This window comes from Aphelocoma coerulescens, chromosome 5, assembly GCF_041296385.1.
Source record: "Aphelocoma coerulescens isolate FSJ_1873_10779 chromosome 5, UR_Acoe_1.0, whole genome shotgun sequence".
Taxonomy (NCBI): domain Eukaryota; kingdom Metazoa; phylum Chordata; class Aves; order Passeriformes; family Corvidae; genus Aphelocoma; species Aphelocoma coerulescens.
The window spans coordinates 62,811,172-62,827,403 of record NC_091019.1 but is presented as its reverse complement, the minus strand read 5'-3'; the positions used below and the strand labels follow the sequence as shown (position 1 = coordinate 62,827,403).

At 45.7% G+C, this 16,232-nt stretch overlaps 1 protein-coding gene and 1 long non-coding RNA gene across 3 annotated transcripts in view; both read right to left on the bottom strand.

The window, feature by feature from the left end:
* RTN1 (reticulon 1) overlaps positions 1 to 16,232 on the bottom strand; it is a 117,573-nt gene that overhangs the window by 63,666 nt on the left and 37,675 nt on the right. The window lies entirely within an intron of this gene.
* On the bottom strand, positions 6,111 to 15,071 carry LOC138111952 (uncharacterized). Its single transcript, XR_011151507.1, has 4 exons — positions 15,043 to 15,071; positions 9,527 to 9,609; positions 8,903 to 9,141; positions 6,111 to 6,742 (listed from the first exon to the last, which is right to left on the bottom strand). It is a non-coding gene; the product is annotated as an uncharacterized lncRNA (long non-coding RNA).

Below are 16,232 nucleotides of genomic sequence, written 5' to 3'. Positions count from 1 at the left end.
TTCCCCCAGGTCCTGTCACTCCATGCCCTTGGAAACAGCCCCTCTCCTGCTCTCCTGTAGCCCTTTGAGGTACTAAAGAGCTTCAATTAGGTCACCTCAGAGCCTTCTCTTCTCCAGGCTGAACACCCCCAGCTCTCTCAGCTCTCCAGAGCAGAGCAACTCCAACCCTTGGAGCATCTCAGTGGCCTCCTCTGGACTCACTCCAAGAGTTCAGTGTCCTTCCTGTGCTGAGGACTGCACAGCTGGATGCAGCTTTCCAGGTGGGGTCTCACCAGAGTGGAGCAGAGGGGCAGAATCGCCTCCCTCAGCCTGGTGCCCACACTGGTTTTGATGGAGCCTGGGACAGAGTGGACTTTTTGTGCTGCCAGCACATATTGCTCAGTCACATCCAGCCTCTGGCTTGTGCTTAAAAAAAAAAAAATTAAAAAACTAAGTCTAATAGCCTTCTTGGCTATAATATTGGCTTTAGGAAGAAAAGGAAAAATATTGAGTGTGGGAAACTTCATTTTCTCCTGTAATTTTGAAATTTGGTTTTCTCTGGTAATCAACTCATAATGTAGATACAGGAAATCAGTCAGATGGCTAAAGTGATAACAGGGGAATTAAGACACTAAGATGTCCTGGAGCGAGGTCTTTACATGCAGTACCAGATACTGGTAATCATTCATTGTGTTAAAAACCTCAGCCAGGGTGGTGTGAACACATCAGTGGGTAACTCTGTGCTCAGGGATGCAGCATATTCCCCTCAGGAGTGGGAGTGTGTGTGCAGTGCTGCAGCCCCATCACAACAGCAGGGCACTAAAGGAGGCCAGAGCCAGCCCATGGACAGAAATAAAATAAGTAAGAGCTCATGGACTAACCCTGCAATGTAAAACAGAAAGTCCCTGACAGGGGTGCACAGGGCAGGGAGAAGAGACCTCCATTATTTGTTTGTACCTTGTCCTTAAGCACAGAAAATCCAGGAGCTGGGCATTTCTGTGGTTTGTTTTCCCTGCTTAGGACAAGAACAGAAAGATGCAGAGAAGCTACAGAAGATGCTGATGGCACAAGCACTGGAGGGCAGGACATCTGGGACCAGTCTGGAGGAGGGAATAACAGATAAATTTATATTGTACAGTAGGGAGAAGGGAGGGGGAGAACAGGATCACAGTCTATAAATACTCTCAAGGTATAACTGAAGGGAGGGAATTAGTCACAGTTTTAGAGGATGGGAGAAAAAGTGGCTTGAAGTTAAGATACAAAATTAGGCTACATGACAAGGTATACTTCTTGAGGGAAAAGGGCAGAGGAGTGTAACAGGGAGCACAGGGGTGCCACCATCTCCCCATTACAGCACATCTGGATGAGAGAACGAATTCCAGTTCTGCCCTTTGACAGGGTTCCAGATGTCTTTTTCTGGCACCACCATGAACAGGGCAATTTTGCCTCTTGTAAATTAGCACTGCAGATGAAAACTGGGCAAATAAGAGACTCTTCAGTTTGGCAGGAGAGAAAATTAAAGGGAAGTAATTCTGCTTGGAACAGAGCTGTAACAGATTTTCTTTTTTTTTTAACGTGAAACAAAAACAAACCAATAAAAATCATTCTAGGTCAAATCAATTTAATTTAACCTGAAGCTAAATGTCAGATCTGGTTTACAGCAAACTCCTGATACCGAAAGGGAACTGCTGTGCACCAGGGTCCCTCATGGCAGCATGTGCAAATTGGTGCATAAGGGGCACTCTGGAGGGTGTCCTTAATTTTCACTATCCCACCCCAGCTGCACCTAACAGGGTCCAGCTTCCTTCAGAGAAGCATCTTTTATCTTCTACTCTAAATTTTCCCCAAGTCCAATCATTCCAGCACAGAACCCACACGACCAAAGTCCTAAATCATGCTCAGACCCATCTTAGCTCCCAGCATTTTGGATTTAAGCCCATGAAATTATTCACCACATCATACAGTTGCTATAGCAACATCCTATTGAGTATTAATATAAATTGCAGTTCCCAAATCCCATCTATTGGAAGGAGTTGTGCAGCAGGGGCAAGAGACATCTTTGCCTGAATGGCTTTCCATTCTCCATCTCTCCCAACACCAGTTGATCCAGGCAGTGGATTAACCATGTCCTGTCTTCCCTCAGTGCTATCAGTTGTGGCACTGAGCTGTGGAGGGCGAAAAGCAGAAGGAACCCCACTTCCAAAGGCCCAACTTGTCCAAAGCTGCCTCTTCACAGCAAAGTTTCCTGAAGTGAACAAAATGTGCTTTAATTTAAATGCAGGCAATGAGTATTTTTGGTAGCCCAAGCAAACATGTTAGAATTCAGACCTTTTTCCCTCCTTTTTTCACAAGAATGTATAATATAACCCTGCAGAGGTTTAATTTTTCAGTAGAGCTTTTTGAACACTTCCTTTTCACTAAGAAGAGCAATAAACACTTTTTTTCCTGATGCTGAATGTTAGAACAGTGCACATTCCTTAGCACACATGAAATTAAGTTAGTACAGAACTGAGGATGGAGGGCACTGAATGGAGGAAGAACGAGGCTGCCCATGCTCTAAAACAGAAGCAACTACATCCTTCCTTTAAATTCCTCTTCCAAGAGGAAAACTGTCTTTCAGAGGTTAAAGACAACTAATTAATTAGGCAATGGCTTTCCACAATAAGTTAGGGATTTCAAGAAGTTTTAAATAGCATCTGATGCTTTCTTATCCAAATGCCACATGGCTCAGGCTCTTTCCTTACAGCCCACGAGCCTGGCAGATGCTCCCATCAGCCATGGGGTTGTAACACAAAAAGAGCTGCTGAGGCCCACACAGCTCCCAGACTGACCTGAAACTTCTCAGAGACAACAACCAACATTTTTTTCCTTTAAAAACTGGAAATGGAAGAGATGAGAGAAGTTGAGGATGGGAGACAGCATGAAGAGCATTTCCAGCAGTCTATTTATACCCTCTCTGGCTTGAATCCACTTACCCTGAAGCCATTTAACACTGTTTCGTAGTGTGAAAGGGCCTTCATGTGGATAAACATTCAGGTCTGTCACTGTAAGACACTCACAACATATGGGCAGACTCTTCATTTCTAACGTTTTCATCCATTTAAACACATCAGATACAGGCTTAAGGATTTTATGTCTGATTCTGACCAAGATGACAAGTGTAAACAGCCCTTTCAGTGAGATATTTCTGTCTGCACATCCAGGATGCAATGAAACACCTCCCTTTGGCTGCCATCCCTGTTCCTGAGCCAAAGGCTGTGCTGGCGACCCAGGTCAGGGCTGTCTTTGGGGATCGAGAGTCCCCAGAGCAAAAAAGGATGAGGAGACAAGAGGGAGAACAGGGAGCATTGCCTAAGAACAGGGAGAAGTATTGGGAAAGAAGAAAAAGATGAGGTGTGGAGGGTCAGGATGGAAAGCAGAGGTGGGGAAGGACACTGATGGGAAGGGAGAGAAATAGGCAGAGCAGAGTTAAGAGTCAAATGAAAAAAAGAACGATGCAGAAGAATTATAACAAAGCCATGGGAACAAAGGACAAAGAAAGGTAGAGAAGAAAGTAGAGACTGGAGTATGAAATGAGTGAGAAAAGAAATTTTAGAAGCTCTAGGACAGACACACATACCTGTCCATTTGTAGACTCTGAAGGTTACTACGTTTGTTCTTCCCTCATTCATATTTATCCAACATACAGTTCTGGGACGCTATTTTTAACCATGCACAAAAAACACACAAGGAGCTTTTCTCACTTCCATTTTGGAGGAAGGGCCAGGCAGTTCCCAGGCACAAGGCAGATCTCTTTTTAGAATAAATTCAGAAAGACTATCGGAGCAAACCCAACGCCTATGAATAAATAACGCTGTTCCTGCAGAGGAGGCTGTGGCAAGGAGCTATTCTCAGACGCTCACACAGCCCCGAAGAGGAGGATGTTTGGGAGTGAATGAGGAGGTGGTGGCCTCCCTGTATGGAATTTTACCTGTCTTCCTGCAGGGAAGGAGCTTTTCCAGTCTGGAGCAGCAAAGAGCGTGAGGAACAACATGTGCACAAATGCAGAGGAGCGTGGTGAACACGTGAGCTGCTGTGCAGGTCCTGCTGCCCACACCAAGGCAGCAGCTCCTTGCACCATGGCCATGCCAGTCTGCTGGATGATAGCATGAAACAGGTTCAGGAGCACCAGCCTGATGTTATTTCTGTTCCACATGAGGTGTGGGGACCTTGGCTGGAGCAGACGTGCTGCTGGAGGGAGCAGGGAGGCAGGAGGAATGCTCTGTGCATCCTCACCAGCAGGGCTGGATATTGCTGCAGTGGGAGACACCAGGCAGGGAGGGGATTAGCTTAAGGCAGAAATGTGCTGATTTGAGGCTGAACCTTCTCCCAGGGTCATCTATGTGCTTGAATCAGTAAAATAAGCTGCTGTGTCCAGTTCCCTGCACATTACAGCTGCTCTGCCTCTCGCTATAAGCATCAGCTGGGAATCATTTAACCAGTTAGAGGAGGAAGAACCCAGAATTTGTAAAAACTACCCATCCCTTCTTGGGTAGGAGACCAAGGAAGGCAGGGATTGAATCTGAGAAAGCATCACCTCCTGTTTCTTCCCCTTAGGGCTGCTGGAGGCTGACCTAACCCTGCCTCAAGGCTGCTCTAACTCCAGTTGGAGCCACTGTCATGACTCCATATGAAGTGGTAGCACATGGAGATGCACAAAGCCATTTCTACCCACCTTTCCCCACAGGACCCTGTCCCCCAGCCCCATGCCATTTGACCATCAGGTGCACTTAGCCTGCTTTGAAAAGCATCTGTCCCTCTCCCTGGGAGGTGCCTGGGGACACCCATGAGCAGAGATGCAGGAGCTAAACACTGTTTGACAGGACTCGTGCAACAATCTTCCAACTATCCTTTTTTTTTTATGTTCCTTCTCTTCAGCTGCTAGATTTTACTGGCTAAATTGTGCAGCCTTATTCACCTGGAAGTTTATGAAACAGGACATTGGTGAATTTTATAAGATGGCACTGGAGGCATCACTTTTATGAGAGGTAAAAACAAAAGACTTTGGTCCATCTGCAATTTGACTTTACTCAATTGCCTCTTAGAGCAGCTGGGCTGACAGAGACTCATCCTCCTGAGAGTCCAGGCACAAAAAATATCAGTACTGTGCATCAGAGTCTGAGTGCCTGCACAATTTATCCTCATTAAATTTATGTGCAATTTGAAGATACAGATCCTTGTTAAAAAAATTGGTTATGTTTCCCAATTCTGGTCCATTCCCAAAGTCTCTGGGATTGGATCTCCAGAAGGCCTGGCTGCAGCAGAAATGGCTTTAATGAACTTAGCTGGTTGGGCTGTGTCCTGTGGCCAGAGGAATAAGCCGGAGATGCAGGGAGATGGCAGGAAGGTAAAGCTGGATGGAAATACAGCAGGCAGGGCTGTGTCTCAGCAGCAGCGGCTGGGAAGATGCAGAAGTGCTGCTCAATGGTTGGAAGCATGTTTTCCTGGTGAATTCAATTGCTAATGCACATGCAGAAGGTGGAGAATGCACAAGTGTTCAGATGGGAACCAGTCTCTCCTGTGATACTCCTCTGTCATCCCATCCAAAGCCATGCAGAGCATGAGCAGTGCAGGAACAAAGCCCCAGGAGGGTTTGAGATATGGGAGAGGTTGCAGAGGTTCAAACACAGCCTTGATGTCACACTTAAAGAAGGAGATGGATATCTCAGATCTCAGGCTTGCTGCCAGCCCTGGAAATGGCTGGAAGTCCCTTCTGCTCATCAGCACTTCAGCCCTCAAAAATAAACCTATTTCCTATCAGTCCTTGGCAGGACATGCTGAAGGGAGGGAATGGCAGCCTGTTCAAAGGGGCTAATGGAAGCAGGGAAATGCCTCTCAGATGTGCAAGGCAAGGGCTGGCACACTCTGAGTTCCTGCCCTTCCCACCCCCTCAGTGTCTGGCATCTCCATGACTTTCTCCTCGACTGCATTTTTTGGGGTCTTCAGATGAGACAAGGAAATCCTGTTTATCTCCAGCTACCACACCTTTAAACCAAAGAGTCAGACTTTTGTAACCAAGCTGCTCCCTCAAACAGGCACCTGCTGCTTTCCAACACATTTTAAGGACACTCCATGGGCAAAGGAACCAAAGGAACCAGTTTTCCACAAAATCCAAAGCTAGAAGTGAGGAACATTGGGATTACTAGGCAAAGCCATCTCCTTGCCTAATGACAAACACTGTCACAGAGCTCTTTTCAGGACATCAACCTCTGTCTTAAAAAGCAATTTGGCTTTTGATTCCTTACACTCATTAGAAAATTGTTACATGCATCTGATATTTAGGAGTCTCCTAAATTTCCAGCCCGAATTTATTCATCACCAACCTACGCCCATTAGTTATTCTGTCAGCATCAGCTCTTGCCCCTTGAAAATATTTATAGGAAGCAATCACTCCCTTGGAGCTCTCCTTTTGCTAGACTGAACAAATTACTGTCACCAGTCTCCTAAGGAAAGCTCTTGGACACTAAATCTCCTGGAGACTCTAGGATGCGTGGTGCTACACGCTAGAAAGTTTCTTTTATTTTTTGTCCTAAATTCTTCTTTGATGTTGTGTACTTTAAGCCACTCTTTAATGATGTTTCTACACACAGAAATGCTTTTTAGTGCAGCGCAGGCAGCTCACACCATTATTTCAGTTGGCTGGAGCAGCACGAAAATCCACTGGTAGCAGTAGGGTGGTTTCTGAAGCATTATTCTTCCTGGTTCAACCATCATAATTTCTGCTCTGGTATCACAAGAGGAACAGAAACACTGATAAGGATCAGAAATGGTGCTGAAATAAGAAGCACACAGCACTTTCAGGAAGTTATCAGAGTTTCCCTGGCAAGCATGGCCACACAGTAAATGCCACATCAAAGAATCCAAACCAAACTACTCCAAAACACATCCATAGGAAGGCACACCCATGTGTGCACACACCTGCGTGCATATCCCCCTTCTCTCCCAAGCACAGGGATTAACTCTCAGCCTCTGAAATTGCTGGAATCACATTTCAGGACGACCATCACACTCAGTGCCTGCATCACTGTGCTTGGATTGGGAAGCTCTGTGCAAGTCAGAAGGCTCACACTGAATGTTAGCCAGAGTATCCTGGCCCATCTGTTGGAGATTAAGACCACAATGGAGCAGAGCATTAATAAGTGATCTACAGTTCCTGCCCTCCTCCACTTTAAGACATAGCAGGGAAAAAAATATTCCCAACACCCAAATGCACTTTTCAGCAACAAATAATGATTTGGCTGGGAATTAAGTGCAAAAGAAAAAAGTTTAATGCAGAACCTGAGCATCATCCTATCTCACAGGGCTTTTGTTTCAGCATGAAGAATTATGTATAGCTGACTCTTTTTATTAGATTAATTCAATTCTTTGGCTGCTTAGACTGCTCCTGTATATCCTCTCTAAATTAAGTTTGGTTTTCTATACCTGCAGCTATGGTTATCCTGTGTATTTTCCTGTGTATTCCACTGTGAAAATCGTGATTAAGTTCATTTGTCATAAAACAAACATGATGCCATGAATGATGGATAAGCAGAGCGTGGTGCAGAGACTGGCAATGCAGCTTGGCTTCCTCAGTGCCTGGGGAGCGGGGAGGGTTTCTGTGTCTGAGATTAGAAAGCTTCCTAATGAAGAAATCTGCCTAACAAGTGATGTCATTTCTGGCAAAGCCACGAGCTAATTTGCAGGGAAGGGCCCAGCGACCCCAGCGTCACCTCCCCAGGCGTGTGGAGGAGTTTTCTTTCCTGGCTCTCAAGAACACAGGACATGGAGGGAAGGCAGCAGTGGGGGCTGCCTGCCTTGCCCTGCCCCTCACACCCACATGCATGAGCTTCATACCCCGACACACCTCCTCAGGGACACAGCTTCCTGTCACCCTCACTGCATCCCTGGAGATCCCTGGAGCCCATCCACTGCTGCACACTTCCACAGCCCTGCTCCCTTTTATCCCACTTCAAGAGGACAGAGGGGATTAGTGCAACATTCACAGCCAAATTTTGTTAAATACATCTCAGGATAAGCTATGATGTTAGGCAGTATTTCGCCAGCACCCACAAGAAGTCATTCACCCCAGCCCAGCAGCTGGCTGGGGAGCACAGAACCATGACCAGGAAGCTGTGGGCTGTGTTTCTCACCATCTCTCACATCCCAAACTTCAGCAGGTGCCAAAGCAGCCTGGTCCATATACAGGAGAGTCACTTCAGCACCCTGATGACATCCAGGGCACAGGAGACCAGAAATCAGGCCCTCAGCTCTGCTGGGCACCACAAGCTCCCTGTCCCACTACCCTCATCATCTGGGTGCTATTTTATTACCATCCCTGGATTTAAGCACTTCATGGAATAGAAGCCCATTTTCCCTATCATGATTGTTTAACTTGAGACAGGTTAAACGTTAAGATCTCAGAAAGCTTTCAGAGTTTTGTGGCACCCCTGGCTGGAAGACGATGCAGTGTGCTGCAGTTCTCAGCCTGTGCTGCCCTGGTCTTGCTTCCAATCTTTCTGCTGGAGTTTCCCCCTCTGTTGACTTGATTTGCACCAAATTGCTTCCTTCTGCAGAGCCCACAGGTTCTTACTCAGACCTCTTAATTACATGTTTAACACAAAACAGAGGAATAGACAGAATACAAGCCCATGCTTTGCTAAATCATAGCAAGTACAAAAAGCTGCAACTCACGAGCTATAAAGACATCTTCACTGTCAGTAATTCAATCCTACTCAGGCTCTTCCTTCTCCAGCTCCCAGCCCACCCAGAGAATTTTCTTGCTCTTAAGTTCCCTCTTCCTCCACTATTTTGTCACCTAGCAAACCTCAATAAAAACATCTCTTGCCATTTTCACGGCCCTCTTGCTCCAGAGGTCCCGAGGCTCATTGACATGTTTTCTACTAACCTCATGCTCCAAGGCAGCCGTGGGTCCTTGTGTTGGAAACCACCTCTGGAGCTGGAATCCTAAACAAAAGGCCTGCAAAGGCAGCCAGCCAAATACTGACCTGCCCAATGCAGTAGCTGCAAACCAGCCAAACACAGCAAACACAGTCACTGGGATGTGGACCCAGGAGATTTGCCTCCAGAACAGAGATAGCTTTTCTTTCTTCACAGGATAATGGACACGACAGAGATAGGAATCACCTGCAAAAATTCAGGGCAAATTTGTGACCTCTCCCTGTGGATTTTCTGAGAACTCACTCCCCATTCAGCTTTGTAAGCTAATCCTTTTTCATTCACCTTATTTACAAGCACCACCACTGTGTTTGCTTAATTCCCCAGTCCCTTCTGTCTTCTGCATTCCAGAGTGGATTCAATTTCAGTATTCCCCATTCCCAAAAACCTCTTTGGCCAATTCTTCTCCTGAGTCAGTTTAAGAAGCTTCAGTTAACAGCAGTTCAATACCTTCCCATTAACACAGTATTTTCTCTCCCATGCATAATGAAGGCAAGATGCAAATATATCCTGCTGCCCTCTCCCAGAGCCTCATCTCCTCTTTCTAGAGCCCATCAGACATGTACTTTCTCACCTTTCTGACATGCTGATCAACAAGGTTGTCCCCTCTTCCCTTTAATTGCTCTCATTACATGCTGTCTGCTGTGCTGGGAGCAGCTGTAAATAAGAAGCTGCTCACAGTATCACATGAATCCATACCATCCTGCAGAGCAGCCCACGAGTCCCCATGGCCTCTGCTCTCAGTGCAGACAGGCTGGGGATGTATTTTGTGCAGAACTACCTGACCAGCAAGTCTCTAACATGGAAAGGCAAATGCCATGGGCTTGTGTGTGTGTGTGCAGGGGCTCAGCACAATATTTAGCTGATAATGGATGATTTCCCATGTACCAAAACTGCTCTCCACATCCAGCTGCATGATCACAGCAAACTGAGTCCAGGTCTGCTACAAAGTGTATTATTACCTGTAGTGTTTCTTAGGAATGCTATCCCAGTTTTGCAGCTGTTCACATATTTGAGACCTCACTGAAAACTCAGTAAAGCCAGTCTGAATTGTTTCTACTTACATAAAGCTTTCAGTCAGGTCACCTCCATCCCCTATAGGAACAAACCAGGGGAGGAATTAATAAGTTTCTACAGAACTTAGCCCAGAACTGGTAAAAAGACACATTCCAGCTACAAGACCCTTTGGGATGATCTGAACAGCACACAGGCAGATAGGACGACTTTGCCAAGTGCTGGGAATTTTCCTATAGACATTATTAAACAAGGAGAGGAACTGCTCCTTGAGAGCACTGGCTCACTGCTTTTTAAATTCACTCTCAGGGAGACCTGCACTGAACCGATGCTGCAAATCTAAGTGCGGAGTGGGAGCTCCCCAATCAGCCAGCAATGGGGTTTGTCAGAACAATTAAATTGGAAAATGCATTTTTAGGTGTCACCAAGTGACTGGAAACACTAGAAAGAAAGACAATTTTAAAAAAGAATAAACCCAACAACCTGCAGCTCAGTGAGGGAGCTACAGACAGCAAAGTTCTCCGTCAGGCTGCTCACGAGCGGCTCCAGCACTGCACAGAGCAGAGAGTGGAATTTCACAGCTCTGCAAGGCAGTGCTGCAGGTTTGTATCCCATTTCCCTAAGCCATGGAGCACTGCAGGCATGGCAGAGCAGGGACAGTCTCCAACCTGCTTCCTCACCAGTGCTGCAGTCACAGGGCAGAACAATCCTGCTGGAGAGAGCGACCCTGCACAGGGCCAGTCCAGGAGAGCAGCTACCCTTCCCATTTCACAGGTGAGAAAGCATGAGATTGAAAACTTAAATTACATGCCCAAAGCCACACTGGGAGGTCAAGGAAGCGAATGGCCACCTCAGGTCACTGCTCACCCCACGAAATGGCTGCCTGCCCTGTGTCCCCTCACCCGTGTGCACTTGGCAGGCGATTCCTTACAGCCACAGCAAACACCACTGGGGGCTCACACAGCCCTATTGCAGCACTATGGGTAGAACAGACCCAAAGTGTCCAAAAAAGCACATTTTCAAATTTAAAAACCTCTTTTAGGGCATTACACTTGCATTCAGACAAAGCAGCAGCAACGGAGAGGCATTTATTGAGCTTGGTCAAAGACTGATCATAATAGATTTTTGGTCCCTAAAGGAAAGCTCCATCATCAGAGCATAAAAGTGGAGGTAAATGGGTTCATGCAGACATCCAAGGCAGCAAGCTCCTCACTGTAGCACAGACTTTGTAACCCACTAACCTGACATGTGATGGCAGAATAATATCAAGCTCTTAGAGAGTCCTTTTCATCAATAGATCTAAGAAAACTTTCTAAATGCTGGTTGTGTTGGTGTTTTAAGTGCCTGGAGAATAGGGAAAGCACAGCGAGAGGCATTTCTGAGAAGAGCTTTGGGGCCCCAGGTTTGATCAGTACCACCCTACAATGGGATACCTGACTCAAAGGCTGCCAGGATTCAGTGGAGCCATTATTGCAGACTTCAAGGGGCTTTGAAGCAGAACACCAGGGATTAGTGTAACTTTTACTACACTTGCTTTTACAACAATAAAACCACACGATGACAATACCTTCTGCCTTGTACATCTTCAAATATCCAAGAGCTTAAAATGATCTTTGTCTGTTCCTAAAGGCACATCCACAGTGCTTCTATGTGTCACATGTGCAGCTGTAAGTGATGCTAAGGAGACTGAAGAGACTCTAGAATCACCAGTTTACAAAACGCTTTTTCTAAGGTTCAGGGCTTCTCAGTGCTTTGCACAGAATATTCAAGCTTTAAAACCATGCCATCTGTCATGATGTATTTCTTGAACTAACACCAAGAAGGATGGGACAGTTGAAAGCACCATCAGTCCAACTCAGATGTCACACCTCAATAGCTTGCAACAACAGACCTCAGCAAATAATCTGGGTGAATCATGATGCCCACAAAGTGCTTTGAGGGGTTTTTGTTTGTTTTAAAGTGGCCTTGCTACAAAATCATGCATTTTGTGTAAAATAGATTCCTGCCAGAGAAGAACAAGTGCACTCTTCAGATGCAGCAGGGTCTCTTTCTCTACTTTTCTTTTAATTGCATTGGCAGAACAATGATAAAGAACTTCATTTTCAGGATGCCATAAAAACAAGCAGGTTGCAAGCAGCAAAATAATTTTAGAGCAGGGGAATAGATATTAGAAAAAAAATTCTTGTCTGTGAGACTGATGGGGAACAGGTTACTCACAGAAGCTGTGGCTGCCCCATCCCTAGAAGTGTTCCAGGCCAGGCTGGATGGGACTCTGCAAAACCTGGTCTAGTGGAAGGTATCCCTGCCCTTTGCAGGGAGGTGGAACTAGAAGGTTTTAATGTCCCTTTTAACCCAAACCATTCTATCAATGTACATCTAATGCTGAAATTATGGCTCTTTTCCAAATAGGAGTTCAACCAAAAGTATTTTTAAATTAGTGAGTGCCACTTGCCCACTAAACTGGCAGAGAAGACGGAACCATGTCCTGTCAGCAGGAATACAGCTACCAGCAATTCTGGTGGGAAGTGTCACATGAAACACCCTGCACAGAAAGGCTGCTGATTTACCAGGATGGGTCCATACCCTGCAAAAGTTCAATTTTTATGCCAGTTGAGAAACAGCAGTGTCCAAAATGGGAGAATCTAACACCAAGAAAAAGGACACGGCAAAGCAAGCAGGAGTCTGTAACCAGTCAATAAGACCATGCACTTGGAAGCAGAGAGGCACAGGCTCCACTGTCTGCTCCAAAAATCATTTTATACATCTTTAGTAGCTTATAAATAAACCAGCACAAGAACAGGGACTGAAATTGGGTCCTTTGCCTTAGAAGTACTTTCCATCTCCAGTTGGCTGCATGGAGGCTCCTGTGCTTATCCTGCCAGGGTGCAGGTTGTGCCCAGCCCTCCTGAAAACAAGGATAAGGCACTAATGTCCCAGGCAAGGGCAGATTCCCTCCCCATCCCTTTTCCTCAACCCAAATCAGCTGCTTTATCAACTATTTGGGCTTCCCAACCTCTGTGCCAATGGCCTGGGTGCCAAAAAGCAGCCCTGCAGATGGTGAGTTCAGCACCTCCAGACTCACTGCTCTTGTGCAGACCCAGCTGGAGATGCATGTGACCCCCCCCCCTCCCCAAAAAAAAAGAGGGGTGTGAGGAAAGCAGGGGTGGGACCAGCATCTCTGTTCTGAAATGGCTTTGCTACCCATCACATTTATTACTATCTCATCCAACTTTAAGGACAAGGCAGTGATTTAAGTGCTTTTACTAGCCCAGTGCCAAGAATAAATTAATGATGTATATTAATAATATACAGCATTCTTAATGAAGCTGAGGCCATTTTCTGGTGCATAAAACAGTAAGCTAAAAATGACTAATTTTAAAATCAATACAAAATTCACTCCCTGGCACTACTGCATAAACTGTAACTTTTATGCTGTGTCTTAAATATTAGATGGAAGTGGCTGGAAAAGTCTGACTGAGAAAGTTCTGCTCCTCTTCAATCTCAGGAGGTGAGCTGCAGGTTTACAAGTGGTTTTGGACCTCCCTGGAGAAGAAAAACTGGAGAATCACTGAACACAGTGAAAGCCCCTTCAGAGAACAGTGTTAACTGGTAATTCATGAAAAGCACATAAACCCATCAACCATCCAGCTCTCTGAAGCAAAGAGCTGTCAACCAAAACAGAAGCACTTCAGAGAAAGCCACCCTAAACCATGAACACTTTATACCAGGTTTACCAAGTAGCTCCTCACCTGTGAGTTAAAAGGTCACATTTATGTACCCTTGTCCCTCTTGTCACCCCGGCCAAAATACTAAAAAAAAGTAATCCAGAAAGACCAAAAAACGCTTGCCCTGGGATTCCTCTTGGCCATCTCTGGCCATAGAGGCTTTTTGGGGTTATTGGACAGTTTTTTTGTTTTGGTTGGTTGGAGTTTGTTTTGTGTTCTGTTGGTTTGGGGTTGTTTTTTTTCTGTTGTTCTGTGAACACAAGCACCATGCCATGCAGCACAGTGGTATTTGTGCAGCATCACCCAAGACTGCACAGAGTTGTGGCAGGAGAGCACCCAGGGGTTTCTGAGGGCACAAAACCTTCCAAGATGGGGCCAATGCACACAGAGGATGGAGTCAGACCCCTGGACTCCCATATGGAACTAGTTCTAAGCCACATTACTGCCTCAAGTGGGATTTAGCTAAAACCATGTTAATCAACTCACTGAATAAAACACATGTGGGACACAACAAAGCAATCAAGATGAAAATGACCCAACGTTTGAGCTGGAGAGTTGTGGACTAGGAGACCTTCATAGGCATAAGCAAAAGATGTGCAACATTAAGAAAGGCACCTGCTTCCAAATCTTTGAATTTCATCTGTATGGAAACATTCTCATGCTTTTCTGACAAGTAGGGGCTCTGTCTGTCTGTTTTAACTTTGGAAGAAATTGCTGTAGCCCCCAGATGCTTTAATCTGGACAGACCACAAAAATTAACAGGTTTCCATAACAAAATCTCTACTGGCCTCCCTAAACCCAAACAGGTCAGAGCAGGACTAACACAAAGGAAAAACATATTCTTCTGAATGAAATACAAATATTAGAAACAGAATAATTTGCTTTCTGTGTGTCTATCATTCTCATAATCTGTAAGTATATCTTACTACATCCAGATAAGCCAGAAAGCCAGCTTTTAAAATACTAAAGCCAGGTGAAATGAGTACTATCACTAAGATCACAATATCCTGGCTTATAAACATATTTAGCATTTCATAGTTATAGGCTCCTAGAAATACCCAGTGTTTCCCCTTATAACATGAAACCACTGCTCCTTCCAGCCATATCCCCAGCTGGTAGCAGGCAATAGAGGAGAGTCTTAAAATAGATATGGATGTAGGACACACTCTATTTCCCAAGGCAAACTGCAGGCAAAATACCATGACCATTATAAAAAAAAGAAGGAAAAAACCCACACAGTAAACTCAGAGGCAAGAAACAGGTTGGCTGAGGCAGTGACAATTAGTGCAGCTGTGTCCAGCTTCTGTAGTGACCAACAGGGCAACACCAGCACAAGAACACACTCACACACCTTCCCAGTGCACAGAGGTGAGAACACACCACACAAACCCCAGGGCAAATCCCTCCCCCACATAAATCCTCAGCTCTGGGCTCTTTGCAAGCACAGAGGCAGCTGAGGGAGGCACTCCCTTTTGGGTGCTAATTAGATAAAGCAGAGCTAATTAGCGAACGCTGGTGTTCAAGTCAAAGTAGAGACCAGAGGGCTGTAGGAGACAAAATTTTGGCATGTGTGTGGCTGGATGAGCTCTGCTGGCCGCTGAGCAGCTCTGTCCTCTGTGTGTGTTTATAGCACTTGCATTAGCCCACTGGAGCGGCTGCTGCTGATGTAAGCCCAGAGGTGGAAGAGGGCAGGGCATGGGATCGAGGAATTCCCTGCAGCTATGGCTCCAGCTCACACAGCTGCACAGATAACACCAGTCCATGCAGCCAGCAAAGCTCTGGCTCTCCCCACGCAGCTTTAGAGGTGTGGGCAACTCTGTAAAGCCAGCCCAGAAGCCAAGCTGGAGGTGTCCTGATGCTGCAGAGGGGGGAACAAGGAGTCATGCCCAAGAAAAGGGACCTCTGCTTGCAGCACACAAACCCCAGCTTTGATTCTTGCTGTTTATAAAACAGCACAGGAAAATCTTCATGCTAAACCCTCCCTGCATCTAAACTAGGCACCTGAAGCTTTTTGTGTTCAAACCAGCTTTGGCTGAGCCTCCTTTATGAAGTTATTCTGTGCAACAGCTACAAACAATACATTTTCCAGGGTGGCCTCACTGTCACACACGCCGTGCTGTGCACAGAGAGCCATCAAGCAGAGAGCCCTTCCACCTGCACCATGGATACAGCACTGTCACACCAAACAGTACAGTGAAAAGTTGGATGGCCAGAAAGATAATCGAGCACAGCATGTTTAATTCCAGAGAAATAAAGAATATGCTTGATGCACCATGCCTTGTGAGGCAAGAAAAAAACACCAAGAAATTGTATGTGCAAGTTATTGAAATCCAAGAGTGGTTTTTTTTTTTCCTAAAGCAGCACGTGGGAGCCCCCAGCAGAAATGGCCTGCAAACCCCACAGGTGGGACAAACATTTTACAAGCCCTTCTGCACATCTTATCCTGAGATGGTTTAATTCAAGTATCACGCTGCCAGTCTGCATTAATGCCAGAATGTTAATATCTAGGGAAGCCAATCTGACTAAATACCATGCTGCTCT